The 25,920-nt window shown below is 44.1% G+C and overlaps 1 protein-coding gene across 4 annotated transcripts in view; it reads left to right on the top strand.

Annotated features, from left to right (window-relative positions):
• The window catches only part of ADCK1 (aarF domain containing kinase 1), a 123,133-nt gene that overhangs the window by 13,598 nt on the left and 83,615 nt on the right, over positions 1–25,920 (top strand). Inside the window, exon 3 of one of the 4 annotated variants that reach the window (XM_032344804.1) lies at positions 21,596–21,656. The exons of the other annotated variants lie outside the window; for them this stretch is intronic. The gene's annotated coding sequence lies outside the window, so the exon portion shown is untranslated. The remainder of the gene's footprint in view (positions 1–21,595; positions 21,657–25,920) is intronic. 4 annotated transcript variants of the gene reach the window in all.

The raw sequence follows: 25,920 nt of genomic DNA, 5'->3' as shown, positions 1-25,920 counted from the left end.
GCTAGGTCTTTCCTTGGGAGGGCATCTGGAAAGGGTGCAAGGTTTGCACGCCGAAAACCTGAAGTTGTGCTTTGTCTTTGGGATGGTCATTTAGCCTTTGGAGCTACCATTCTCCTCGTCTGTAGACTACAGTTGACTCTGCCACATGTTGGGGATTATATAGATAATATCTGAGACTGTGTGTTGTGAAGTGTGAGTGTGAAGCAGGTATCAGGAATCAGTCAGATGTTGGGGCTCCTGGGTGGCTCGGTTGGTTTAGCACCTGCCTTCGATCGAGTCCCGAGTTGGGCTCCTTGATTAGTGGGAGGCCTGCTTCTCCCTCCCCCTCTGTCTGCTGTTCCCCCTGCTTGTACTCTCCCTCTCTGCCAAATAAATAAATAAAATCTTTACAAACATAATCAGTCCGATGTCTACCAAGAAGGATGCTCCGCGAGGACAGACACTTGTCTCTGTGTCTGCAGCACCTACAGCGGTACCCAGGACACAGTAGGTCCTGAATAAAGAGGTTTGCTGAGCAAATGAATGGATGAAATGTTAGTTTGTGTCGGAAGATCTCACAGCCTGGGCTCTGAGACTCGGTGCTGTTCCCTGCCCCTCTTTCTCCATCTAACCAGTGCTACAGGCCTTAGAGCCAACCAGAGTGACATTCTACACAGAGGCGCAGGCTGGGCAGGAAGGCAAGCTCCCTGCAGAGCAGATAGGGGATGGGTGACATGCAGACAGTGGCCCCTCACGTGTAAGGCACCAGCAACCCCCCGGGAAGTTGACGGCTTTGGAGGATACAGGAAGGAAAGTGCAGGCTGCTTTTTGACAGGAGGGTAGCTGACACAGATAACAGGGCTGGAGGCTGGTCCCCGGGACTTGTGCCTGGGAAGGGGAGCTTGCTGGCACTGAAAAGCCAGGAGCAAATACTGCAGGAGTGTGTTCTTCCGTTGGAACACTTATCTCTTCTTGTCTTCGTGACTGATAAAGGAATGAGTGAAGGGTAAAACATAATTATCTCACTGTCAAGCCAGCGTCCCCAGGTCCCGGAGTATGCTAGAGCAAGAGACAGTGACTTAGAGAAGTACTTTCAAGGTTGGTGCTTGGCCGCCTGGTGTCTCAGTGACTCAGCTTCACATTCCAGGGGATGTGAAACAAAGCCAAGGAGTGTTTTCTGGGGGCTCAGTGGCACTTTGCTGGGCAGCTGAGGGGGTGTGCTGAGGCCCCAGTACTTTGAAGAACCAGACTCTGGGTGTCCAGGCTGCTTATAACCAGAGGCGACAGGTGTGGACCAGCCTGTGCACAAGGCAGGAGGAAGTCATGGCCGGTACAGATGTCCGGATGGGGCTGGAGGAGGCAGGGCTGAGCTGATTCTGACCGAGGGATTCTGGTATCATAGACATATGTTAATTTTTCAGCTCAAGAGCCACTCACGTTTTGGGTAGTAGCATCTAAAACTTCCTTTGGGAATCCACCCATATCTTATGTACTCATCCCAGGGTTTGAGGGAGGGTAACCCCACCCTCAGCTCCAAGAGTGGGCACATGACTTAGGCTATTGATGGAGTTCATTCCTCTGGCCCTAGAGATTGATTCAGGGATGGGCACTTGAGCCAGTGTTGATTAGGACTTTTGGGGGTGTCCTGCATAAGACACTGCCTTTTCTGCTGCATTAGCTGCCAGTAAAGGGTATTGACTTAAAAGCTGCTGGCAGCCATCTTGCCACCATGAAGGGAAAGCCTGTCTGTGAATGGAGTATTGTAGAGAGAAGTGTCATTTGAGTCCCTAGATCTTGCTGAGCCTGAAGCCCCATTGGACTTTCCAGTTATATATGTACCAGGAAATTCTCCTTTTGCTTCAGAGGATTTGAGATCAGTTTTCTGTTACTTGCAATCAAATGAATCCTGATACACTGGGTACCATTAGAGAAGCATGCTGGATCTTGAAGCTTAGTTAAGGTTTTGATAAATCACAGAAGGTCTAGTAATTTAAGGAAAGAAATGAAATCGAGAAATTCCAGGGCCTAAACAGGATGATGAGAGGTTAGCATGGTGCTGAGTCGACTAGTAGGCTTTTGGTCTGCCAGGCTTCTGGTCTACCACCAAGAAGTACTATCCTATCTGTAAAGTGGCGGCAGTTGCCTTTGTCCCAGCTGAATTGGTAGAACAGAGATGAGCAGCCTTGTTTAAATAAACACTGGGGATTATTTAATGCAGCCAGAGAGGAGATCCAGAGGCACAAGTTTTACCTCAATGACTCCTTATCATTTTAATGAACAAGTTAACGATTTTCTATTTTCCTTATTTCTACATTTGTTAATTGGAATTCTCATGTAAGGAAGAGCTGACCCTTCTCCTTCAGTTGTTTATTTAATTATTTTTATCAGTATGAACTCATGTGGATATTTATATTATTCTATGGGTTATAATCCAAAACCATCATTATTTTTATTGTTCAAATTATTCTAATTTTGGCCATTGGGAACTCCTTCAGGTTGATTTCTGTGTCCGTTCTTTTTTGAGCACTATCTTAACTTTTTTCTTTTTTTTTAAAAAATAGGATTTATTTATTCACTTTCGAGGGAGAGAGAGAGAGTGCAAGCAAGTGAATGGGTGCAGACATGGGAGAAGGGGCACAAGGAGAGGGAGAGGGAATCCTAAGCAGACTCCATGCCAAACGTGGAGCCCAGTGTGGGCTGTATCTCACAACCCTGAGATCACAACCTGAGCAGAAACTAAGAGTCGGACCCTCAACCAGCTGTGCCACTCAGGTGTCTCACTATCTTAATTTTCTAATCCCCAGACTCACTGTGTATTTTCCTTCCTGCAGCCCTGGAATCAATCACTTCTCCAAGGAGCCTTGGTTCTTTTTATTGGAAGAGGGTATTTAGAAACCAAGTTGTTGGCGCTAGATGTGCACATTGCTATGCCATTGTTTCTAGGCCCTCCCAGGAGACAAAGCAAGGAGATATATGTGTGTATACTCATGTGCACACACACACCTATCTATGAAGAAACCATGAGTTCATATGGATATCTCCAACTCCCATCTAATGTCACAGAATTTTAGCTCTCTCCCATTTCTTATGTATAACTTATTTCTCTATTTCTCTTAGTGAGAAACCCACCTCTCTTTATCTATAGTATATTTACTTTCTTGTTCAACTAGTATACCCCAAAATAGTTAAGACCCTTGAGGCATATAAGAGCAGAGGGAGTGGCCCAATCTGGGTGAGACTGAATAAGTTAAGGGGGTATTTGAGCTGGGTTTGGAAAGTGGGTGGGATTGAAATGTGTAACACTGGGGACAGGTGATTTTGGTTGAGGTTGATGGGTAAAATTTTGGGGATTGTCTATAAGAAACAGATTAGTTCAGTGTTACTAGGGACTAGGGTATGGGTGAGTGAAGGTAATACTGGCAAAGAGAATTAGAGCTAGGTCACAGAGGGACGAGAGGCCAAGGTTTATACCAGAGGTAGTAGGGAGTCATGGCAAGTTCTTGGGTGAAGTTTTGTTAAGCCTTCAGTGAATACGAATGCCCTGGTGTAAAGTCATCAGTCACTGAAAATTTTTTGAGCATCTACTCTCTCATACGATGAGAAGCATGAGAGAGAGAAAGTGTGTCTAGGGAGGGAGGGAGAGAGAGAGAGAGAGAGATCGCGGGTGCCTTTTCCTTTCTTAATCAGAATCCGAATATAGGAGGGTTCTCAACTGCTGCTGTGACCAGGAAGCTTTTGCGTTGAATCGCATTGCTTGTTTCTGAGTAGGTTGCGGGACTCCTGTGGTGTCAGATGTGTCCGGTCAGCCGTATGTGTGTGCATCGTATCAGTCACACTAGTCCTTACTGCTTGGGCTTGAAGAGGTGGTGATTAATACTCTGCTTTTCCTTGTCTAAGAAGCAGAACCAAGGAGATGCAGGTGTCTGCCAAGAAGAACTGAGAATGTTAGCTGTATTACTGATAAATGCTGAGTTGGAGCTTGTGTCTCGGGCCTGTGAGCCAGTGGGCTTGTTGTACTTCACTCCTGAATTTGCTAGACTTACCTACACAGTATAGATGTGGCAGAACAAGCTTTTCATGGGGATTGGGGGGGGGTGCTACCTATTAGGGCAGGAAGGAGTGGAGCACCAGCGTCCTGTGGAACTGTGCTGATCCCAAAAGGGAGATGAGAGGCAGCAGTGGGCTGAGCACGATGGGCTGAGCACGATCTGTTTCTTCTCACAAACTCACCAGTCTGATTGGTGACTCCTCCTCCCATAGGGAGCAAGAGGGAAGAGAGAGATCAGCAACATTACACCTCTATGGGGCTCCCATAAAACAGAGATGGGAGGTTCACCTGCAGTACTCACGTGCACATGGGAAGCAGCGGCAATTTTGTTGTAAGAACTGTTTGTGCCCATTAAATTCTGGTGATGTTTATACTTGACCTTGTTTAGGGACATGGGCTACTTCGGGCTTGAGTATGTGTAACAATTTCAACATTTCTGAAATCTGTGTTTAGAGAGAAGGGTCGTCGACTGTCAACCTTTAGAACCATGGCATATGGTAGGGTGTTTTGGGGGAAAAGGATATTGATTAGAGGAGTAAAATAAGGGACTGAGGTGGGGTGACGACTCTTTTTATATTTATGCCATTGACCTTGAGAAACACCTCTTTGGCACCAGCTAGCTCAGGCTTCTAATGTACAGATGAAACTGGAGGTCTATAGGGGTGTTGGGATTTTTTTTCTTTATGGATTTTATTTTATTTTTTAATTAATTGTTTTTATTAACATATAATGTTTTATTGCTCCAGGGGTATAGGTCTGTGAATCGTCAGGCTTAGATATTTCACAGCACTCACCATATCACATACCCTCCCCAATGTCCATAACCCAACCACCCTCTCCTTACCCTCCCCCCAGCCACCCTCAGTTTGTTTTGTGAGATTAACAGTCTCCAATGATTTGTCTCCCTTTCGATCCCATCCTGTTTCATTTTTTTCCTTCCCTACCTGCCAAACCCTCCACCCTCTCTCTCAAATTTCTCATATCGGGCATATCATATGATCATTGTCTTCTCTGATTGACTTATTTCACTCAGTATAATACCGTGTAGTTCCATCCATGTTGTTGCAAATGGAAAGAATTAATTTCTTTTGATGGCTGCATAGTATTCCATTGTGTATATATACCACATCTCTTTATCCATTCATCTGTTGATGGACATCTAGGTTCTTTCCATAGTTTGGCTATTGTGGACATTGCTGCTATAAACATTCAGGTGCACGTGCCCCTTCAGATCCTACATTTGTATCTTTAGGGTAAATACCCAGTAGTGCAACTGCTGGGTCATAGGGTAGCTCTATTTTCAACTTTTTGAGGAACTTCCATGCTGTTTTCCAGAGTGACTGCACCAGCTTGCATTCCCACCAATAGTGTAGGAGGATTCCCCTTTCTCCACATCCTCACCAACATCTGTTGTTTCCTGACTTGTTAATTTAAGCCATTCTGACTGGTGTGAGGTGTTACCTCACTGTGGTTTTGATTTGTATTACCCTGATGCTGAGTAATGTTGAACACTTTTTCATGTGTCTGTTGGCCATCTGGATGTCTTCTTTGCAGAAATGTCTGTTCATGTCCTCTGCTCATTTCTTGATTGGATTATTTGTTCTTTGGGTGTTGAGTTTGATAAGTTCTTTATAGATTTTTGGATACTAGCCCTTTATCTGATATGTCATTTGCAAATATCTTCTCCCATTCTGTCAGGTGTCTTTGGTTTTGTTGACTGTTTCCTTTGCTGTGCAGAAGCTTTTGATCTTGATGAAGTCCCAGTAGTTCATTTAGGCCCTTGCTTCCCTTCCCTTTGGCGATGTTTCTAGGAAGAAGTTGCTGAAGCTGAGGTTGAAGAGGTTGCTGCCTATGTTCTCCTCAGGGATTTTGATGGATTCCTGTTTCACATTGATATCTTTTACCCATTTTGAGTCTATTTTTGTGTGTGGTGTAAGGAAATGGTCCAGTTTCATTTTTCTGCATTTGGCTGTCCAGTTTTCCCAACACCACTTGCTGAAGAGACTGTCTTTTTTTTTTTTTTCCATTGGACATTCTTTTCTGCTTTGTCAAAGATTAGTTGACCATAGAGGTGAGGGTCTATTTCTGGGCTCTCTATTCTGTTCCATTGATCTATGTGTCTGTTTTTGTGCCGGTACCTACTGTCTTGATGATGACAGCTTTGTAATAGAGCTCAAAGTCTGGAATTGTGATGCCACCAACTTTGGCTTTCTTTTTAAACTTTCCTCTGGCTATTCGAGGTCTTTTCTAGTTCCATATAAATCTTAGGATTATTTGTCCTATTTCTTTGAAAAAAATTGATGGTATTTTGGTAGAGATTGCATAAATGTGTGGATTGCTTTAGGTAGCATAGACATTTTCACAATATTTGTTCTTCCAATCCATGACCATGGAATGTTTTTCCATTTCTTTGTGTCTTCCTCAATTTCTTTCATGAGTATTTTATAGTTTTCTGAGTACAGATTCTTTGTCTCCTTGGTTAGGTTTATTCCTAGGTATCTTCTGGATTTGTGTGCTATTGTAAATGGGGTTGACTCCTTAATTTCTCTTTCTTCTGTCTTGTTGGTGTAAAGAAATGCATCTGATTTCTGTGCATTGATTTTATATCTTGACACTGTACTGAATTCCTGTATGAGTTCTAGCAGTTTTGGAGTGGAGTCTTTTGGGTTTTCCACAGAAAGTATCATATCATCTGTAAAGAGTGAGACTTTGACTTCTTCTTTGCTGGTTCAGATAGCTTTTCTATCTTTTTGTTGTCTGATTGCTGAGGCTAGAACTTCTAGTTCTATGTTGAATAGCAGTGGTGATAGTGGACATCCCTGCCACGTTCCTGACCTTAGGGGAATGATTTTAGTTTTTCCCCACTGAGAATGATATTCACTGTGGGTTTTTCATAGGTGGCTTTGATGACATTGAGGTATGTACCCTCTATGCCTACACTTTGAAGAATTTTGATCACTAAGGGATCCTGTCCTTTGTCAAATGCTTTTTCAGCATCTATTGAGAATATCATATGGTTCTTATTCTTTTTTTTATTAATGTATTGTATCATTTTGATTGATTTGCAGGTGTTGAACCAGGAATAAATCCCACTTGGTTGTGGGGAATAATCCTTTGAATATTCTGTTGCATCCTATTTGCTAGTATTTTGGTGAGAATTTTCGCATCTGTATTCATCAAGGATATTGGTCTATAATTCTCTTTTTTGTTGTGATCTTTGTCTGGTTTTGGGATCAAGGTAATGCTGGCCTCATAAAATGAGTTTGGAAGTTTTCCTTCCATTTCTATTTTTTGGAAGTGTTTCAGAAGAATAAGTATTAATTCTACTTTCAATGTTTGGTAGAATTCCCCTGGGAAGTTGTCTGGCTCTGGGCTCTTGTTTGTTGGGAGATTTTTGATGACTGCTTCAATCTCCTTACTGGTTATGGGTCTGTTCAGGTTTTCTATTTCTTCCTGGTTCAGTTTTGGTAGTTTTTAGTCTCTGGGAATACATCTATTTATTCCAGATTGTCAAATTTGCTGGCAAATAGTTGCTCATAATATGTTTTTATAATTGTTTGTATTTCTTTGGTGTTGGTTGTGATCTCTCTTCTTTCATTCATGATTTTATTTGGGTCCTTTCTCTTTTCTTTTTGATAAGTCTGGCCAGGGTTTTATCAGTCTTATTAATTCTTTCAAAGAGCCAGCTCCTAATTTCATTGATCTGTTCTACTGTTCTTCTGGTTTCCATTTCATTGATTTCTGCTCTAATCTTAATTATTTCTCTTCTCCGTTGGGTTTAGGTTTTCTTTGCTGTTCTTTCTTCAGCTCCTTTAGGTGTAGGGTTAGGATGTGTATTTGAGATCTTTTCTTGTTTCTTGAGAAAGGCTTGTATGGCTATATACTTTCCTCTCAGGACCGCCTTTGCTGGGTTCCACAGATTTTGAACAGTTGTGTCTTCATTATCATTTGTTCCCATGAATTTTTTTCAGTTCTTCTTTAATTTCCTGGTTGACCCACTCATTCTTTAGTAGGATGCTCTTTAGCCTCCATGTATTTGAATTCTTTCCAACTTTCTTCTTGTGATTGAGTTCTAATTTAAAAGCATTGAGGTCTGACAATATACAGTGAATGACCCCAATGTTTTGGTAGTGTTTGAGACCTGATTTGCGACCCAGGATGTGATCTGTTCTGGAGAATGTTCCATGTGCACTAGAGAAGAATGTGTATTCTGTTGCTTTGGGATGAAATGTTCTGAATACATCTGTGACGTCCATCTGGTCCAGTGTGTCATTTAAGGCTTTTATTTCCTTGTTGATCTTTTGCTTGGATGGTCTCCCCATTTCAGTGATGGGGGTGTTAAAGTCCTCTACTATTGTACTATTGTCAGTGTGTTTCTTTGATTTTGTTATTAATTGTTTTATATAGTTGGCTGCTCCCATGTTAGGGACATAGATATTTAAAATTGTTAGATCTTCTTGTTGAACAGACCCTTTGAGTATGATATAGTATCCTTCCTCATCTCTTTTTATAGTCTTTGGCTTAAAACCCAATTTATTGATATAAAGATTGTTACCTCAGCTTTCTTTTGATGTCCATTAGCATGGTAAATGGTTTTCCACCCCCTCACTTTAAATCTGGGGGCTCTTTGGGTCTAAAATGAGTTTCTTGGGGTGGCTGGGTGGCTCAGTGAGTTTAGCTTCTGCCTTTGGCTCAGGTCATGATCTCAGGCTCCTGGGATCAAGCCCTGCATCAGACTCTCTGCTCAGCAAGGAGCCTGCTTCCCCCTCTCTCTGCTTGCCTTTCTGACTGCTTGTGGTCTCTGTCTGTCAAATAAATAAATTAAATCTTAAAAAAAAAATAGAATGAGTTTCTTGTAGACAACATATTGATGGGTCTTATTTTTTTTATACATTCTGATACCCTGTGTGTTTTGATTGGGGCATTTAGCCCATTTACATTCAGGGTAAGTATTGAAAGATATTAATTTAGTTCCATTGTATTGCCTGTAGGTGACTGTTATTGTATATTGTTTCTGTTCCTTTCTGGTCTACTACTTTTAGGCTCTCTATTTGCTTAGAGGACCCCTTTCAATATTTCCTGTCGGTCTAGTTTAGTATTTACAAATTCTTTTAGTTTTTGTTTGTCTTGGAAGCTTTTTATCTCTTCTAGTTTCAATGATAGCCCAGGTGGATATAGTATTCTTGGCTGCATGTTTTTCTCATTTAGTGCTCTGAATATATCATGCCAGTTCTTTCTGGCCTGCCAGGTCTATGTGGATAAGTCTGCTGTGAATCTAATATTTTTACCATCGTATGTTACAGACTTCTTTTCCTGAGCTGCTTTCAGAATTTTCTCTTTGTCACTAAGACTTGTAAGTTTTACTATTAGATGATGGGGTGTGGACCTATTTTTATTGATTTTGAGGGGCGTTCTCTGTTCCTCCTGGATCTTGATGCTTGTTCCCTTTGCCATACTAGGGAAATTCTCTACTATAATTCTCTCCCAGATATCTTCTGCCCCCCTCTCTCTTTTTCTTCTGGAATCTTAATTATTCTAATATTGTTTTGTCTTATGGTATCACTTATTTCTCAAATTCCCCCCTCATGGTCCAGTAGTTGTTTGTCTTTATTTAGCTCAGCTTCTTTATTCTCTGTCGTTTGGTCTTCTGTATCACTAATTCTCTCTTCTGCCTCATTTATCCTAGCAGTAAGAGCCTCCATTTTTTTTTTTTTTTAAAGATTTTATTTATTTATTTTTCAGAGGGAGAGCGAGCACAGGCAGACAGAGTGGAAGGCAGAGTCAGAGGGAGAAGCAGGCTCCCCATGGAGCAAGGAGCCCGATGTGGGACTCGATCCCAGGACGCTGGGATCATGACCTGAGCCGAAGGCAGCTGCTTAACCAACTGAGCCACCCAGGCGTCCCAAGAGCCTCCATTTTTAATTGCACCTCATTAATAGCTTTTTTGATTTCAGCTTTGTTAGATTTTAGTTCTTTCATTTCTCCAGAAAGAGATTTTATTTCTCTAGAAAGGGTTTCTCTAGTATCTTCCTGCCCTTTTTTGAGCTTAGCTATCACCTTGAGAATCATCATTCTAAACTCTAGTTCTGACATATTACCAGTGTCCATATTGATTAGATCTCCAGCCATTGGTACTGCCTCTTGTTCTTTTTTTTGTGGTGAGTTTGTTTTTCTGCCTTGTCATTTTATCCAGATAAGAATATATGAATGAGAGAATAATATACTAAAAATGTGTCAAGGATCCCAGAAAAATGTATGCTAACCAAATCATAAGAGACCCAAAACCAGGGGTAGAAGGAAGGGGGAATAAAGAAAAAAAAAAAAAAAAAAAAAAAAATATATATATATATATATATATATATATATTAGACTGGTGAATAGAACAGAGCCACACACTTGATTTTGGATGTATTTTGGTCTCTTAGAAGAAACTGTCTTCCAAAATTTTAAAGAAAGAAAAAAAAAATATATATATATAAGAGTAAACACAATGAAGGAATAGAATTTGGCTGTAAACATGAAAATTTAAGAAGATTTTAAAAAAGATATTGATAAGATAAGAAGTTAGTTGAAAAAAAAAAAGAGAATGTGATCAGGGTGGAGAGTAGAATGCTAGATTTAGGGTATGTTTTGGTCTGTTAGAAGAAACTGTATCCCAAAACTTTAAAGAAAGAAAAACTTAAATGTATACAAAAAAATACGGTTAAATACAATGAAGGGATAGAATATGACTATAAAATGAAAATTAAAAAAAATAAAAAAAAAGATATTGATAAGATAAAATAGTTAAAATAGATTAAGATAGGAAAGAAAAAACATTAAATAAAATAGGAAAAGGGAAATAAAATAAAATTTAAAAACGTAACCTTGAAAGTCTAAAGAATTATTGGAAAAAAGCCATGAATTCTATGTGTTGTGTTCCCCAGCTCTGGAGTTCCACAGTTCTCATTGATCGATGAACTTGGTCTTGGCTGGATGTTCTTGGTTATCTTCTTGGGGAGGGGCCTGTTGCAGTCATTCTAAAATGTGTTTGTCCGAGATGGAATTACACTACCCTTGCCAGGGGCCAGGCTAAGTAATCTGCTCGGGTTCGCTCTGGGAGCTTTTGTTCCCTGAATGCTTTCTGCAGAGCTTTGGAGGACAGGAATAAAGATGGCAGCCCCCTAATCTCTGCCCTGGAGGATCTGAGAGCTCGGGGCCCCACTCCTCAGTGTGCCCTCAGAGATAAGCAGCCAATCCCTCCTGTCTCCCTGGTCTCCGTCTGCGCTCTGTGTTCACCTGGCCTGTGACTGAGCATTTCTATTTCTGGCTCAGGGCCCCATTTGGAGTCTCCAAACCCAGCAGATTCCTGCTGTGTGTTCCTGCGCCACTTGTCCTGGAGGAGGAAGGAGGGGGTTTCTCTGGTTCAGCCACTTGTGGGGTCTCTGCTCAGAGAACAGTGGCCTGACTGTGCCTTGGATCATGGTTTAAGGTAACCACGATCTGAAAGCTCACTCCTTGGCTCCGTCTCTGTAGTCGGATTTCCCGCTCCAATACCTGGGGGCTCTGCCACACTCAGGCACCCTCAGTCTTTCTGTGACCCTGTGGGAACTGAGATCACACTGTCCCCGCAAGGGTTCCACCCCTGCTTAGCCTCTGGAGTGATGTCCCTCAGTAACGCAGACTTCTAAGAATTCTATTTTTGTGCTCCGTTGCTCTACCACTTGCCATGAGCTGGCCCCTTTTCCCCCGGGGTCTATCTTCCTGTTGCTTCAGATTCACTTCTCCCCAAGTCCTACCTTTCAGAAGGTGGTTGATTTTCTGTTCCTAGAATTACTGCTCCTCTTCTCTTCTATCTCCTGTTGAGTTTGTAGGTGTTTGGAATGGTTTGGTAACTATCTAGCTGAACTCCTGGGCCTTGATGTCATTTCAGTCTCCTACTCCACTGTCATCTTGTCCCCCTTTTTAAGTAGTCTCCATGCCCAGTGTGGAGCCAAATGCAGGGCTTTAACTCACAACCCTGAGATCGAGACCTGAGTGGAGATTGAGAGTTGGGTCCTTAACTGACTGAGCCATCCAGATATCCCAAGCCTCCTGCAGTTTTGTGGCAGATCTTGGGCTTGGACTTTGACATCTAGATCTTCACCGATGGGTTGCTTCTCCCTTGAGTCCATCCATGCTGGTGTGAGCCCTGAGGCTGTTGTCCTGCTGGTATGGGTTCGAGAAACACAAGAGAGGAGGAGGAAGGGCAATAGAATCTCCTTCCAGGAAACATCTTTTTTTTTTTTTTTTTAAAGATTTTATTTATTTATTTATATGACATGGAGAGAGAGTGAGTGCATATGCAGGGGGAGCGGCAGGCAGAGGGAGATAGAGAAGTAGGCCCCCTATCGAGCAGAGACCCCAACATGGGGCTCAACATGGGGCTTGATCCCAGGACCTTGGGATCATGACCTGAGCTGAAGCCAGATGCTTCACCAACTGAGCCACCAGGGAATTCCTTTTTATATTTAATCAACCAACCAGAGAGTTAATCCACCAAAGATTTAGGATTTGCATTTCCCAGTGGGGGGGAAGTATGGACCCTCCAAAGGAACTGGTGGATGCTAGCTCTTTGCTTTGGGAAGGGGTTTCAGCCCTTAAGCTACTGAACAACTGGCAGTTTTGAGGATAACCATGCCGCCTGCTTAGTGAAGGTGTGCTAAATCAAGAAGCACTGTAAGGTTCTTGTTGCCCACTAAGAGGAACTGTAGCCATGTGTGGCTCTTCAGGAATATTTTCTGAAACCTGGGGACTGTCCTGGCCACACCACAGCATGTCTTCACTGTTCTTCCACCCATCCGTTATTTTAACAAACTTTAACTGAGCCTGCTCTGTGCCAGGTCTTGCGTGAGGCCCAGCCTCAGAGGATATGAAGGGAAATAAGACTTGACCCCTGCCCTCCAGCTGCTACAGTCCAGCAGGGGGAAGCAGGTGTGAAATCACCCATTGCAGAGGATCGATTTGTCTTCATTCCAGCTCTGGTTCCTGACAGCAGCTGACTCCCAGCCAAGAAGTGGGGGTGGGGGGTGGGGGTGGGAGGGGGGCAGGAGCCTTGCACGGGAGGGGCTCCTAACTCAGCATGGAGGGTGATGGTGGGGTGCGTACCTGGGAAGGCCTCCTCTCTTATGGTTAGACCTAATTGTGCTGCCCTTCCTTTGCATGTGCACCATCTGTCAACCCAGTGTGCAAGCTTTGGGTGAGTTTTCATGCACCCTGTCCCTCAGGCCCCCTTTTGCTGCTTTCCCTTCTCATCCCAGAACATTTTGTCTGAAAGTATTGTGCACAGAAGCAAAGGAGAGAAATGGAATCCTTGCTGTCTTGGTGACTGGCTTTCTTGGAGTTTGCAGTAATTTTTGCAGGAGCATGAGCTGCATTTAATGTGCTCTGCTTGGGTCACGTAAGGACCAGGCCTGTGGAAAAGGGAGACAGAGAGCCTGCAATGGCACCCAGGGCCTCCTTTTTAGCTTTGTACCCAAACCCTTTTGAGCACTGTGTTGCAAACCTGCACAACTTTGCATGTTGGCCCCGATTTGGGGTGAGTTCTGGAGGAGTACCAACTTGGGCCTTAGTGTGGTCTGGGGAGAGACTTGGTGGGACTGCTTCCATCCATGGGGACCCTGGAGGAAAATGGCGTCACTTGGGCATCTCCCGGGAGATTGCGCTCCGTGTGCAGTGGATTGTCTGTGTTCCCAAGCAGGCCATGCACCTGTCATGTTGTCTTCTTTTCTTTTTTTTGTTTTAAGATTTTATTTATTTATTTGTCAGAGAGAGAAAGAGAGTGAGAGAGCACAAGCAGGCAGAGAGGCAGGCAGCGGCAGAGAGAGAGAAGCAGGCTCCCCCCTGAGCAAGGAACCCAATGTGGGACTCGATCCCAGGACCCTGGGATCATGACCTGAGCCGAAGGTAGCTGTTTAACTGTCTGAGCCACCCAGGCGTCCCTCATGTTGTCTTCTCGGTTGTTCTAGATATATCAGTGACCTATGGACCGGCATATCCTTGTATTTAGAAAAAAAGCAACAACATAAAATTTAAAAAAAGGTGAAATACATAAGATATAAAGAAACATATAAGAAATAATTTAGCGATCACTCTTCTTTTGCACTGTATCTGAAATAATCCCTTACCCATACAATTGTAGCCACTGGGATACTTCCCTGATTCCAACTTTTCTCCTACAAAATCAGAAGCAAGCACTATCTTGAATTCATTAGTTATCATTCCCATGTACTTCTTGGAAACCAACTATTCATGTATTTGTATGCTATTTTTTTATCCTGTTGACTTTTTCCTTTACTTGGTTTTGTTCTAAGCAAGATTGCAGGCTTGATAGATTAGCTATCTTTTTTGGGGGGGACTGCACATGCAAATAAGTGTCCTGGGTGGGGGTGTCCCTGGGTGGCTCAGGCATTAAGCGTCTGACTCTGGCTCAGGTCATGATCCCAGGGTTCTGGGATCAAGTCCCTTATCGGGCTCCCTCCTCAGCAGGAAGCCTGCTTCCCCCTCTCCCAATCCCCCTACTTGTGTTCCCTTTCTCGCTGTGTCTCTCTTTGTCAAAAAAATAAATAAAACCTTAAAAAAAAAAAAAAAAAAGGAAGTGTCCAGGTACCACTGGAAATCGCCTCTCCTACCATCTTTTTGCACACCATCACCGGGACCGGGTCGCCCCGGGAGAAACGAGACTTTACCAACAGATTACAGATGCTGGGCTGAACTCTGGCTTGTGCCCACCATTGCTGTGGTCTTTCCCCTACTGGGTTTGGCCATTCTCTTTCTAGCTCTTCTCCTCTCCTAGCTCATCGTGTGTATTTCCTGGGGCTGTTTTGGACTTGCAGTTGCCTGATGAGATGGTATTTGCAGTTGCTCAGAAGCAGTGATCTCTTTCTAGAGGCCACAGCTGAAATGAAACCAAAAGCCTTGTGTTTCTGGTGATGGGAGGCCAAAGCCATGTGCTAGGCATCCCTCCATACTGGTCAGTGCAAATACCGCCTTAGTTCCATGTTTGCATGTATCTGTAGCTTTCTTGTCCACCCAGGCTGCCTGGACACACACGGCTGGCTTCTTGCTGCCACAGAGCCACTCTCCAACTGTTCCCACTACCTGGTTCCTGTGGGGTGGGTGGAGGAGGCCAGTGAGTACTGCTCCCCAGACTTGATGCTGTGTTGAGGGTTAGCCTCCACCTAAGGGAGCAGGAGCTGGAGAAGTGCCAGCGGGAGACACCGTCCTTGCCCATCTCAGACTCCATCCGGACTAACCATGGCTGGGCTTCTCTCTGCTTTATTGCTTTTCCCACTGAAAACCCCCACACAGTTTCCTTTCCTGCCCTGGATTGGGTGCTTCCACCACGTCCTCGTTGTTTCTCCCTCTGCTGAACGCGGTACCGAGAAGTGGGGTGATGCTACGTGATGAGGGACTGCATAAGCTTGGACTTCCTTACTGCTAAGGTGGTTTTCTACTGCAGTGGGTTACCAAGGAGGGCAGGGAAATCTATCTGGAAGGGCAGCTTTCCAGAAACAGAAGAGATTCTGGCTGGCTCTCACGGAGGTGGGAATGGCTCTCAGATGATCAGTGACACCTGAGGACCTTATAAAATGCAGGTCCCTAGACTCTATACTCCAAAGTTCTGTTTTCAGTGATTCTGGTTTGAGGCCTGGGAAACCTTACTTTTAATGAGTTCTTCAGGCGGGATTCGGAGGCTAAGAACACGTGGCCGAAAAGCATGGGACAGGCACAGCACTAAGGGTTCTCTCTGTATTATCTCCTTTAACTTAATGACAGTCTGAGGTACCCCCAGTTTACAGACGAAGAAATGGAAGCACAGATTAAGTGATTTGTCCAAGGGTCTATGGCTAGTAAGCAGGTGTATTAGCTTCCTGTAATCTCTGTAAGAAATCATCACAAATTGGGTGCCAATGGCAACAGAAATGTATTATCTCACAGTTTTGGAGACCAGAGGTCCAGAATCAAGGTGCCAGTGAGGCCATGCTCCTTCTGGTGGCTTCAGACATTTCTTGTGGCTGTGTCATTCCAGTCTCTGCCGCTGTCTTTTCTTGCTTGGAAGGATAGTTGTCCTGGGGTTTAGGGCCTATCTGGGCAATCCAGAGTGATCTCATCTCAAGATTCTTACCTTAGTTCCATGTACAGAGATCCTTTATTCCAAATAAGGTCACAGTCTCAAGTCTAGTGGGGTTAAGACAAGGGCATACCTTTTTGGGTGCCGCCATTCAACCCACTACAGGGTCTTTGATTTAATTGCAAATCAGGTGGCTCCCGAACCCTTGTCTATAACCGGGTGCCTCCTGGCTCTGTCACCTGGACTGGATGAACTTCTAGGGCTCCTCTAGGCCAGCAGCTGAGGCATGGATTTCCTTGCTGTACAAGGGAGTTTGAGCATTTGTTAAGCCATGACAAATCAGAGTTTTCCTTGCCCTCTCTCCCACCCCCTCAGCCCTCTGCCATCTCTCCTGAAACCCTTTGGGATGTTTGTCCCTGACTCCACAATTCCCACACCTTACTGTGCTCAGGAGGTGAGGCCACAGGGGCTGTGAGGCCCAACTCATACTGGCTTGGGTGGGATGCACTTCTCCTGCCTCAGTGTCCATGTCTCCAAAATGGGACTCACTGGAACAGCAGGGGTAGATGGAAAGCCATGATATAACTAATAAACTCGGTGGAAGGCAGTCTGCAGCCATAAGGTTGATGGAGATGCTTGTTAACTGCACTAATAATCTAATAGCCTGTTCTTGATTTCCCGCTTCTCACCGCTTGGCCCCAAGCAGCTATTTTCTACCAAATTAAAATCCACTCAGCTCCCTTCCTGTCCCTGAATAAAACTACCCTCAAAGCTCTTGCCTGTTACGGCAAGACTTTTTAATAGACTTTTCCTTGTAGAACTGTAAGACATATGTCCAATTAGCAGAATAACTTCACTTAAATATACAGATAAAGTGTTGACTGGTAATGGCGGGACATCTGTGAGGCTAATTTCAGGCAACGTGGTTCAGGGACTGGGGCAGTGCCCCTCCCCCACCCTGGATCCTCATGGCCCACACTCTGTAGGATGAAGAGGGATGTCTCTGTGCTCTGCCTGGTCACCCCGCAGAGTGCCTAAGCCACTCACTATTCATACAAATTCTAGCAAAGTTTTTATTTTTATTTTTTAAAGAGAGAGAGAAAGAACACATGTGTGTGCATGAGCTTGGCGGGGAGGGTCAAATGGAGAGAGAGAGAATCTTAAGCAGGCTCCATGGAACTTGACTGGGACTCCATCCTATGATCCTGAGATCATGACCTGAGCCAATGTCAAGAGTTGGATGCTCTGGGGCACCTGGCTGACTCAGTTGGTTAAGCCTCTGACTCTTGGGTTTGGCTCAGGTCATGATCTCAGGATCCTGGGATGGAGCTGCCTCGGAGCTGCATGCTCAGTGGGTAGTCTGCTTGAGATTCTCTCCCTCTACTTCTCTCTCTATCCCTCCCCCTGCACTCTCTCTTTCTTTCTCTCTCTAAATCTAAAAAAAAAAAAAGAAAAAAAAAGGAATCGGATGCTCAACCCACTAAGCCATCCATGTGCTCCAATTGTGTAGCAAATTTTAATTGAACACCTGCTATCGGCCAGGCACTGTACCAGGTGCTGGGTCTATGGCAGTCTATTCTTGAGGGGTAAGAGATAATTAACAATCAGTGGAACTCACGAGAACATCCTTTTCAGGAGGGCAGGTGTGTGTCTTCCCTGCTTGCTCACCCTCAGCACTTAGAACAGGGCTTGGCACACAGTGGGCTCTTTTTAGTGAATCAGTGAGACAGGCAAATGAGATAATGTCAGCTGTTGCTGAGTGCCCTGAGAGAGAGAAACTGTGGTCATAGGATAAAAAGTGACTAAAGCAGGGCTGGGAAGGGCTCTCTGATGTGGGGTTTTGTAGCTGAAACTGAGAAGTGATGAAAGAATGGCATCGGGGAAGAGCTGGGAGAATTCTGTTAGCAGATGAGGCAGGGCTGTATAATTTACAGGACTCAGTGCAAAATGAAACTGTTGGGTACTGGCTGGGGTTGGGGACATCAGTCTCCTCTTCCTGTGGCCCTACAGTCCCAAGCCACAGTCACTGGGCAGCTCCCAAGAGGTTGCAGCCTCAGTGCTGGGATGTGCTCAGGATCTGGATTGGGGCCGGGGGAGGGGTCCCTGCTGAGTCTCCTTTGAAGCTGATGCTAGTCTAGAATAGGGAGGGTTACCACCTGACCTATGTATGACTCTGTCGTGCCTGGGTTTGCACTCAGGCCCCCAGGGCAGTGGAGGGCAGTGGCAGAATGCAGATCTCTCCCACCAGTGTGATCTGATTGCTACTCTGGGTGGAGAGCAGCCTGGCTGGGGGTGAAGGTAGGGAGACTGGGTAGAGCCAGGATTCTGGGGGTGGAGTGGGCAGTGGGCAGCTGAGAACTCACTGGGGACGTAGGGCTGTGCATGAGCCAAATCCCCTGGTGCGTGCTCCTTTGTCTCATCTGGCTTCCTTTGCAAAACATAAATTAAAAGATAAAATTAAGAATTTCAAGGCAGTGACTGTATTAGTTTCCTATTGCTGCTATAACAAACTGACCACAAACTTCGTGGCTTAAAATACTGACTGATTCATTAAATTCTAGAGATCAGAAGTTGAATTGCTTCTCACTGGACTGAAATGAATGTGTCAGCAGGGCTGTGTGTTCCTTCTGGAGACTCTAGAGGGGAACTCACGTCCTGGTGTTTTCCACCTGCATTCCTTGGTTCATGGCACCCATTCTCCACCTTCAAAGTTGGTAACATCTGGCCAAGTCCTTCTCGTGCTGTCAGCCCTCTGGTTCTCTTCTGGTTCCCTCTTCCACTCAAAAGAACCCTTAAGATTACATTGGGCCCACCTAATAATCTGAGATCATCTCTTGATCACAAGATCTCAAGATTAGCAACCTTAATTTCATCTGCATCCCGAGTTCCCCTTTGTCACATGGGGTAACATTGTCCCATGTTTCAGGGATTAGGGTGTGGACATCTTTGCTGGGGAGCAGGCATTATTCTGTCTTTCACATTAAACTGCAAGCATGGGGCCCTTCCAAGAGTGGGCCCAGTGTGCCCTGGGAAGAAGAAATATCAAGCCTAAGGGCCCTGAGATGGGAATGGGCCTGTTTTATTCAAGGCCCTGAATGGAGGACAGTAGGATGGAGTAAAGTGATTGACAGAACATGTGGTGCAAAGTGAGGCAGGAGAGGTTGGCTTGGGCCAAGAACACAGGGCTCCTAGGCCACACAGTGAAGGGTTAAGAACAGCAGGATAGGATCTGTCTTTGAATCTTTAAAAAAAAAAATCTATTTAAAAATTCAGATGAATTAAAAATTAGACAGAAAATATGATGAACTCTGGCACTAGATCTAAAGTATGTTGCTATAGAGGCACCTGGGTGGCTCAGTCAGTTAAGCATCCTACTCTTGATCTCAGTTCAGGTTTTGATCTCAGGGTCATGAGTTCAAGCCCCACGCTGGGTTCCATGCTGGCTCCCCACTCTGGGAGTGGAGCCTACTTAAAAAAAGTCTAAAAAAATATGGTGCTATCATTCTTTCATTTTCTTTTTCTGCTGAAGAGTTTTAAAGTGTTTCTTTTTTTCTGCTGAAGAGTTTTAAAGAGTTTCTAAGTATTCCCATCATTATGACAATGAATGAAATCAGCAAGAGTTCTTTCATTTTTTAAAATTTATTATTATTTTTTTAGAGAGGAAGGGGTGGCGGGTGGGGCAGAGGGCGAGGGAGAGAGAGAATCTTAAGCAGACTCCACGTCCAGTGTGGAGCCCAACATGGGGCTGGATCTCATGACCCTGAGATTGTGTCCTGAGCTGAAACCAAGAGTTGGATGCTTAACTGACCGAACCACGCAGGCACCCCTAAGAATTCTTTAATTTCGTCTAATTCCTATATGTGTTATGCTGTTATCCCCTAAATGCCCCTCCCATTGACCCTCATGGTGCACCTGAACTTCGTGCCTGTTCCCTCCTTCTGAGGTTAGAGTGAGGCTTCCTTTCCTGTATCTTTGAGGATTTTGTTTTCTCTTCCTTACTGCCGGTCCCCAAGGTCTCCAGACTGTGAGGAAATGAAGAGGACTCCTGTCCCCCACCCAAGGCATGGCCTGAGCAGGGATGGCGGAGGGAGGGGACGCAGGCTGGCTGGATATGTTATTCTGCTTGTGGCCGAACATTTGTTTTTCTTGTCTGTAATTGCCATTCCAGAAATGCCCTCGCTCTTCTAGCCACAGAGCAACTGTTGAGAACAAATTAATTATGCATCTTCTCAGTGTGTGTGATTAAGGGGCAGATGGAGGGAAGGGTTCTCTTCAGTTTTTCTGGCAACTAGGTTCCCAAATGGATGCTTTCCAGACCAAAGAGTGCATGTCCTGGGCTCCTATGGGCATCTGGATTTGTCTGTGTGGTGGCAGGCTTGCTCACTGGCAGGCAGACTTACAAGTTGCCAGTAATAATATTATTAATCCCTTAAATTTGCAGCATATTCACTGTTTGCTGAGGGCTTGCACACTCACATCAGCTCATTTGTTGGGATTTCAGGGATGCTAGAACAACTTTCTTCACTTAATACCCCCTAAATCATTGCTGATGCTTGTAATTCCACCATTAGAGATTAATTCCTTTGGCCTAAAACTGTTTCCTATTAAAATGCAAGTATCCTTGGCAGCTGTGATGCATGTTTTATTCATTAAGCCTTCTCAGCCACTAGCAGCTGCCCTCCCCAAATGCCCCCTCCTACAACTTTCTTTTTAGGATGGCCTTCTCTGAAACAGAACCTATATTTGGAACCTATCCCTTTCCATAGAATGCTGCTCTCAGTTTCTGAGGCTGGAAAAACAGGTAAAGAAACTCCTGCCAAGGTGACAATGACAGATAGTTTCGTGTATTATCATGTTGAGGGCATATTTGCATTTTAACTGGAAATTTCTGGAAACACAGTTCTTAATGTAAAGGAAAGTGTACCTCTTCATCCTATCATATCGTCCTATGATGGCTTTGGATCCCGCCTTTATCAGGCTGTGTTAGAAAAGCAGAGGAAAGGTGCCTGGCAGGACGCAGTGAGAGCAGATCATTCTGTGTAACACAGATCAGGCATTGGCTTGGAGCATCATTCATCCCAAGATGGGAGAAAGAAGTAGATTTGGCCACATGTAACCTAACGTCCATTTTGCAGAAGGAAGATCGAGGTGTAGGGACAGCAGTCTCGTTGCAATGGGGCTAGAATGAGGGTTTTGACTTTAGAGCCCCAGTAACACAGTTGTGGATTTTGAGAGTCAGAAGACCCCTTAGGAACAGTCTAGCTCTGGGAAAGCAAACACATTTTATCCGCTGACTTCATTCGGTAGGTAGCATTTGTCTGACACAGGGTAGAGCATACACATGTCTTCACCTGGGCTCAGTGACTGTCTGCTGTTCTTGATCAGTAATGTCTGGTGTGTGCTAATAGAGGGGAGACACGTACGCCCCCCATCCCTGCCTTGCTATTGCTGCTTCTGGCTTATCTCTCATTTGCCAGGTAGGCCAGCTGAGGTCCAGAAAGCTGGGAGGATTCATTCAGGATTTCTCCAGCAGGGCCAGTAAGGTAGGGGCAGAACTGGTGCAGGGGTGCCTGGGTGGCTGAGGCGTTAAGTGTCTGCCTTTAGCTCAGGTCATGATCCCAGGGTCCTGAGATTGAGCCCCACATCGGGCTCCCTGCTCAGCGGGAAGCCTGCTTCTCCCTCTCTTACTCCCCCTGCTTGTGTTCCCTCTCTTGCTGTGTCTCTCTCTGTTGAATAAATAAATAAAATCTTAAAAAAAAAAAAAAGAACTGGCACAGAATCCAGGTTTTCTGAGTTCTCTTTCAGAATCTTTTCTTCTGAAGAAGCCACATATTCTAAGAAGCACTTCACTGGTTAAAGAGCACTGTGGCCCCTTTCTTTTTTTTAAGGATTTTATTTATTTATTTTTGTCAGAGATGGAGCACGTGCACACAAGCAGGGGGAGTGGCAGGCAGAGGGAGAGGGAGAAGTAGGCTCCCCGCTAAATTAAACAAGGAGCCTGACATGGGACTTGATTCCAGGACTCTGGGATCATGAGTTGAGCTGAAGGCAGACGCTTAACCAACCCAACCACCCAGATGTCCTAAGACCACTGTGGTCTTGAAAGATGCAGTGCCTGGGTTCAGGTCCGAGGTCTGCCCCAAGTTAGCTGTGTGCCCTTGGGTGGGTGATTTAATCCTTTTGAGCCACGGCTTCTTTATCTGTAAAGTAGGTGCTAATAATTGTGTCTACCTTATAGGGTGGTTAGGGAATGAAATAAGAGAGTACATATATTAAGTGTTCAGGCTAGCGCCAACACATAGTAAATAGTTAATAAATACTAGTAACTTAATTTAAATGTTAAATTTTATTTCATTGTCATTTTTATTTAAGATTTTATTTAGAGAAAGAGAGAGAACGTGTGTGTGAGCAGTGTGGGGGAGGGGGAGAGACGGGGGAGAGGAAGGGAGAGACTCTCACGCGGACTCCATACTGAGTGTAGGGCCTGATGCAGGGCTTAATCTCATGACCCCAAACATGACCTAGCCTGAAATCAAGAGTCAGATGCTTCACTCACTAAGGCACCCAAGCGTACCTCATTGTCTGTTTAGGTTCTTGATGGATACGGGCACCAAACCTTCCCACAGCCACCCTGTTTACAGACTCGCTCAGGGTTACCCCTCAGACACCCGCTTCTCATCCTTCCCTGTCGAATGCTCTGGGATCTTCTGGGTTTGAAGTGCTCTTGGGATTTGTAATTTGGTGACGAAATTCCCATAGTTTTTTCTTGTTTTCCTTTTCTTTAATAGCTTTTTAAAGATTTTATTTATTTGTCAGAGAGAGAAAGAGAGAGCGAGAGAGAGCGCGCGAGCACAAAGCAGGGAGAGCAGCAGGCAGAGAGAGAAGCAGGGGAAGAGGACAGGACGGGCCAGGCTGAGGCGCGAAGGGGAGGGGAGGAAGGGAAGGCCTGGGTTCAGGCTGCAGAGGATTTTCACAGATGGAAAAGCAGGAGGGGTGGTAGGATTGTGGAGTGACCTGTATGGAGAATGGGGAGCCGAGGATGGCGTAGGACATGACTGGTCACTGGGTTGGGGGACAGCCATTGAGGTAGGGCAAGAGATAAAGCCAGTGGGTGCCTGGGGTGGATCCTTCTGGGCCTGCAAGTGCAAGTGGAAGTTTGAATTTCATACTGAAGACCCTGGCGACTTTCGGAGGGTTATCAGTGAAGGTTGTCTTCCTTTCCCACCGTGGCCAGTGTCCACAGCGTTCTGTCTCTGTGGGCTGCACAGGACTGGACCTGCCTCTGTGGGCTGCACAGGACTGTGGCCTTATCCAGTCGCTGTACTGAGATCTTACTCCTGAGCCTCTCTTGCTTCCTTCTCTTAGTGGCACCCTGATTTCAGTACTGCTGGTGCTTTCCAGGCCCCTGTGTGTTCGTGAGTTTATCTTTAATCTCAGTGGCCTAGCTGAGCAGCTTCGGGAAGTCCAGGCTTGACCAGGCACCACGGTGGCTGTGTGGCCTGGCTGTGGGAAACAGCTGAGGCTCCGCAAGTGGTGGGAGTGGGGCGTTGTGAGCACACAGGGAGGCCACACTCAGGGCCCATAGCGGGCACTGGCTGCCTGGAGTTTTCTTCTAACCCATGAGCAGTGTTTGACAGAGTATGTAGTGGGCAGCAGAGTTCAGTAGAAAGAGATGGGTTTTGGAATCAAAGGCAGTGACTTGAATCCCGGATCTCCCCACTATGTATTGGCTAAATAACCCTGGGAAGCCACCTAACAGTTTTGAGCATCAGTTCCCACATCTGTGTAATGGGGAGAATGATAGTTCCCTCCCCACAAGGGCTCTTACCCTCAATCAGGTGAGATAATGTGTGTGAAAGGTTTCATGTGCTGTAAAAGGACTGTGCCTTTACTGGTGACGATCGTTAGTACAGTGTGTGATGAGCAAGACTTTGTTTCTTGACAGCTTATATTCAATGCTGGTATGGGGAATCAGCAACTCGATAGTGCTGATTATGGAGAAGATTATGTGAAACTTATAAATCAAGAACCTATTTGTGCTTGCATTACACTGATGGGTCATTTGGCAACTTAAGTTTGATCTTTATTTTAATATGAAATTATTAGATGTCAGTAAAATATAAGATGATAGGAAGTTCATACATGGATATTCACAACATTTACCATCTATTAATGAGCACTGATAAATTGAATGAAGTTTTTTTTTATTTCAAAGGCTCAAGACTTCATATATACATGAAGTGTGACTAAAAAAACATAACTGATTTAAAAAAATAAAACAGTGTTCTGAAATTAGGTAGTAGTGATAGTTGTACAACTTGGGGGATATAGTAAAAACCACTGAATTGTATACTTTAAAATGGTAAATTTTTTGGTTTGGGAATTATTTCCTAATTTAAAATTAAAGAAGCATTTATTAAAGCAGTAATAATGTTGCTAAAAAATTTAGAGATTCAAGAAAAAATTACCCATAATTTTAGCAAATCAAACTCATTATGATTTTGATATACCTTCTTTTCCTTTTTAAAAAATATTTATTTATTCATTTTGAGAGGGAGAGAGAGAGTTTGAGCACATGAGTAAGGGAAGGGGCAAAGAAGGGAGAGTATCTTTCAAGCAGTCTGTGGGCTCAATCCCACAGCCCCTGAGGTCACAACCTGAGGTGGGACCGATTGGACCCTCAGCAGACTGAGCCACCCAGGGCACCACTTGATATACTTTAACACTGTTATGTTACATCCATAGTGTTCTATCAATATAATGAACTGTTTTTCTCATTTAATATGTTATCCTTAGCATTTCCCATGTTGTCATGTAGTCCATTTAAAATAGCTATTTAATACTTCTTTTACTGTTACATGATCTGCTTAGCTATTCCCATTTCCTACTTTATGATGCATCTGCATATGTCTTTCTATTACAATTAACACTGTGATGAACATCTTTGTATATAGACTATTTTCCATGTCTTAGATTATTTTCTTAGGAGAAATTTTTAATTCTATTCTATTTTTATTTCTATATATGATGTATATGAATCAGAACATCGCTGAAAGAAATTTTTAAAAAGGTCTAATAAATGGAGAGGTGTATAATGCTCATGGTAGAAAGACTCAATATTGGTAAGATGTCTGTTCTTCCCAAATAAATCCTTAGATTCATGGCAATCCCAGTCAAAATCCTAGCAGGCTCTTTTGTAGAAATTGACAAGCTGATTCTAAAGTTGATACGGTAATGCAGGGGTTTTGGAGGTAGCACTAGAAAGTAACCCTGAAAAAGAAGAACAAAGTTAGAAGACAAATACTATTTGATTTCAAGCCTTACTATTAACTTATAGTAGTCAAGATAGTGTGGGATTATTGTAAAGACAGACAGACTGATCTATGGAACAAGTAAGAGAGTCCAGAAATAGACCCACGTGTATATGCACAAGTGATTTTTCATGATGGGACAGAGGTTATTTACTGTAGAAAGATCTGTCTCTCCAATAAACTACTGGAACTGTTAGATTATTCATACACAGAATTATATTTTAATCTATACCTCCTCCTACATGTGACAGCTGATTTCACATAGGTCACATACCCAGATGTAAAAACCTAAAACTATAAAACTTGTAGCAGAAAACATAGGAGAAAATGGCTATAGCTTGGGGGTAGACAAAGATTTCTTAGGTATGCTACCAAAAGCATGATCCATAAAAGAAAAAGTGAATAAATTTACTTCATCAAAATTAAAAAGAAGTTCTTTTTGGAAGATGTTAAGAGAAAGGAAAGACAAGCTAAGACTGGGAGAAAATATT

This window comes from Mustela erminea, chromosome 5 (genome assembly GCF_009829155.1).
Source record: "Mustela erminea isolate mMusErm1 chromosome 5, mMusErm1.Pri, whole genome shotgun sequence".
Lineage (NCBI taxonomy): Eukaryota > Metazoa > Chordata > Mammalia > Carnivora > Mustelidae > Mustela > Mustela erminea.
This window is presented reverse-complemented; position numbering and strand designations above follow the sequence as displayed.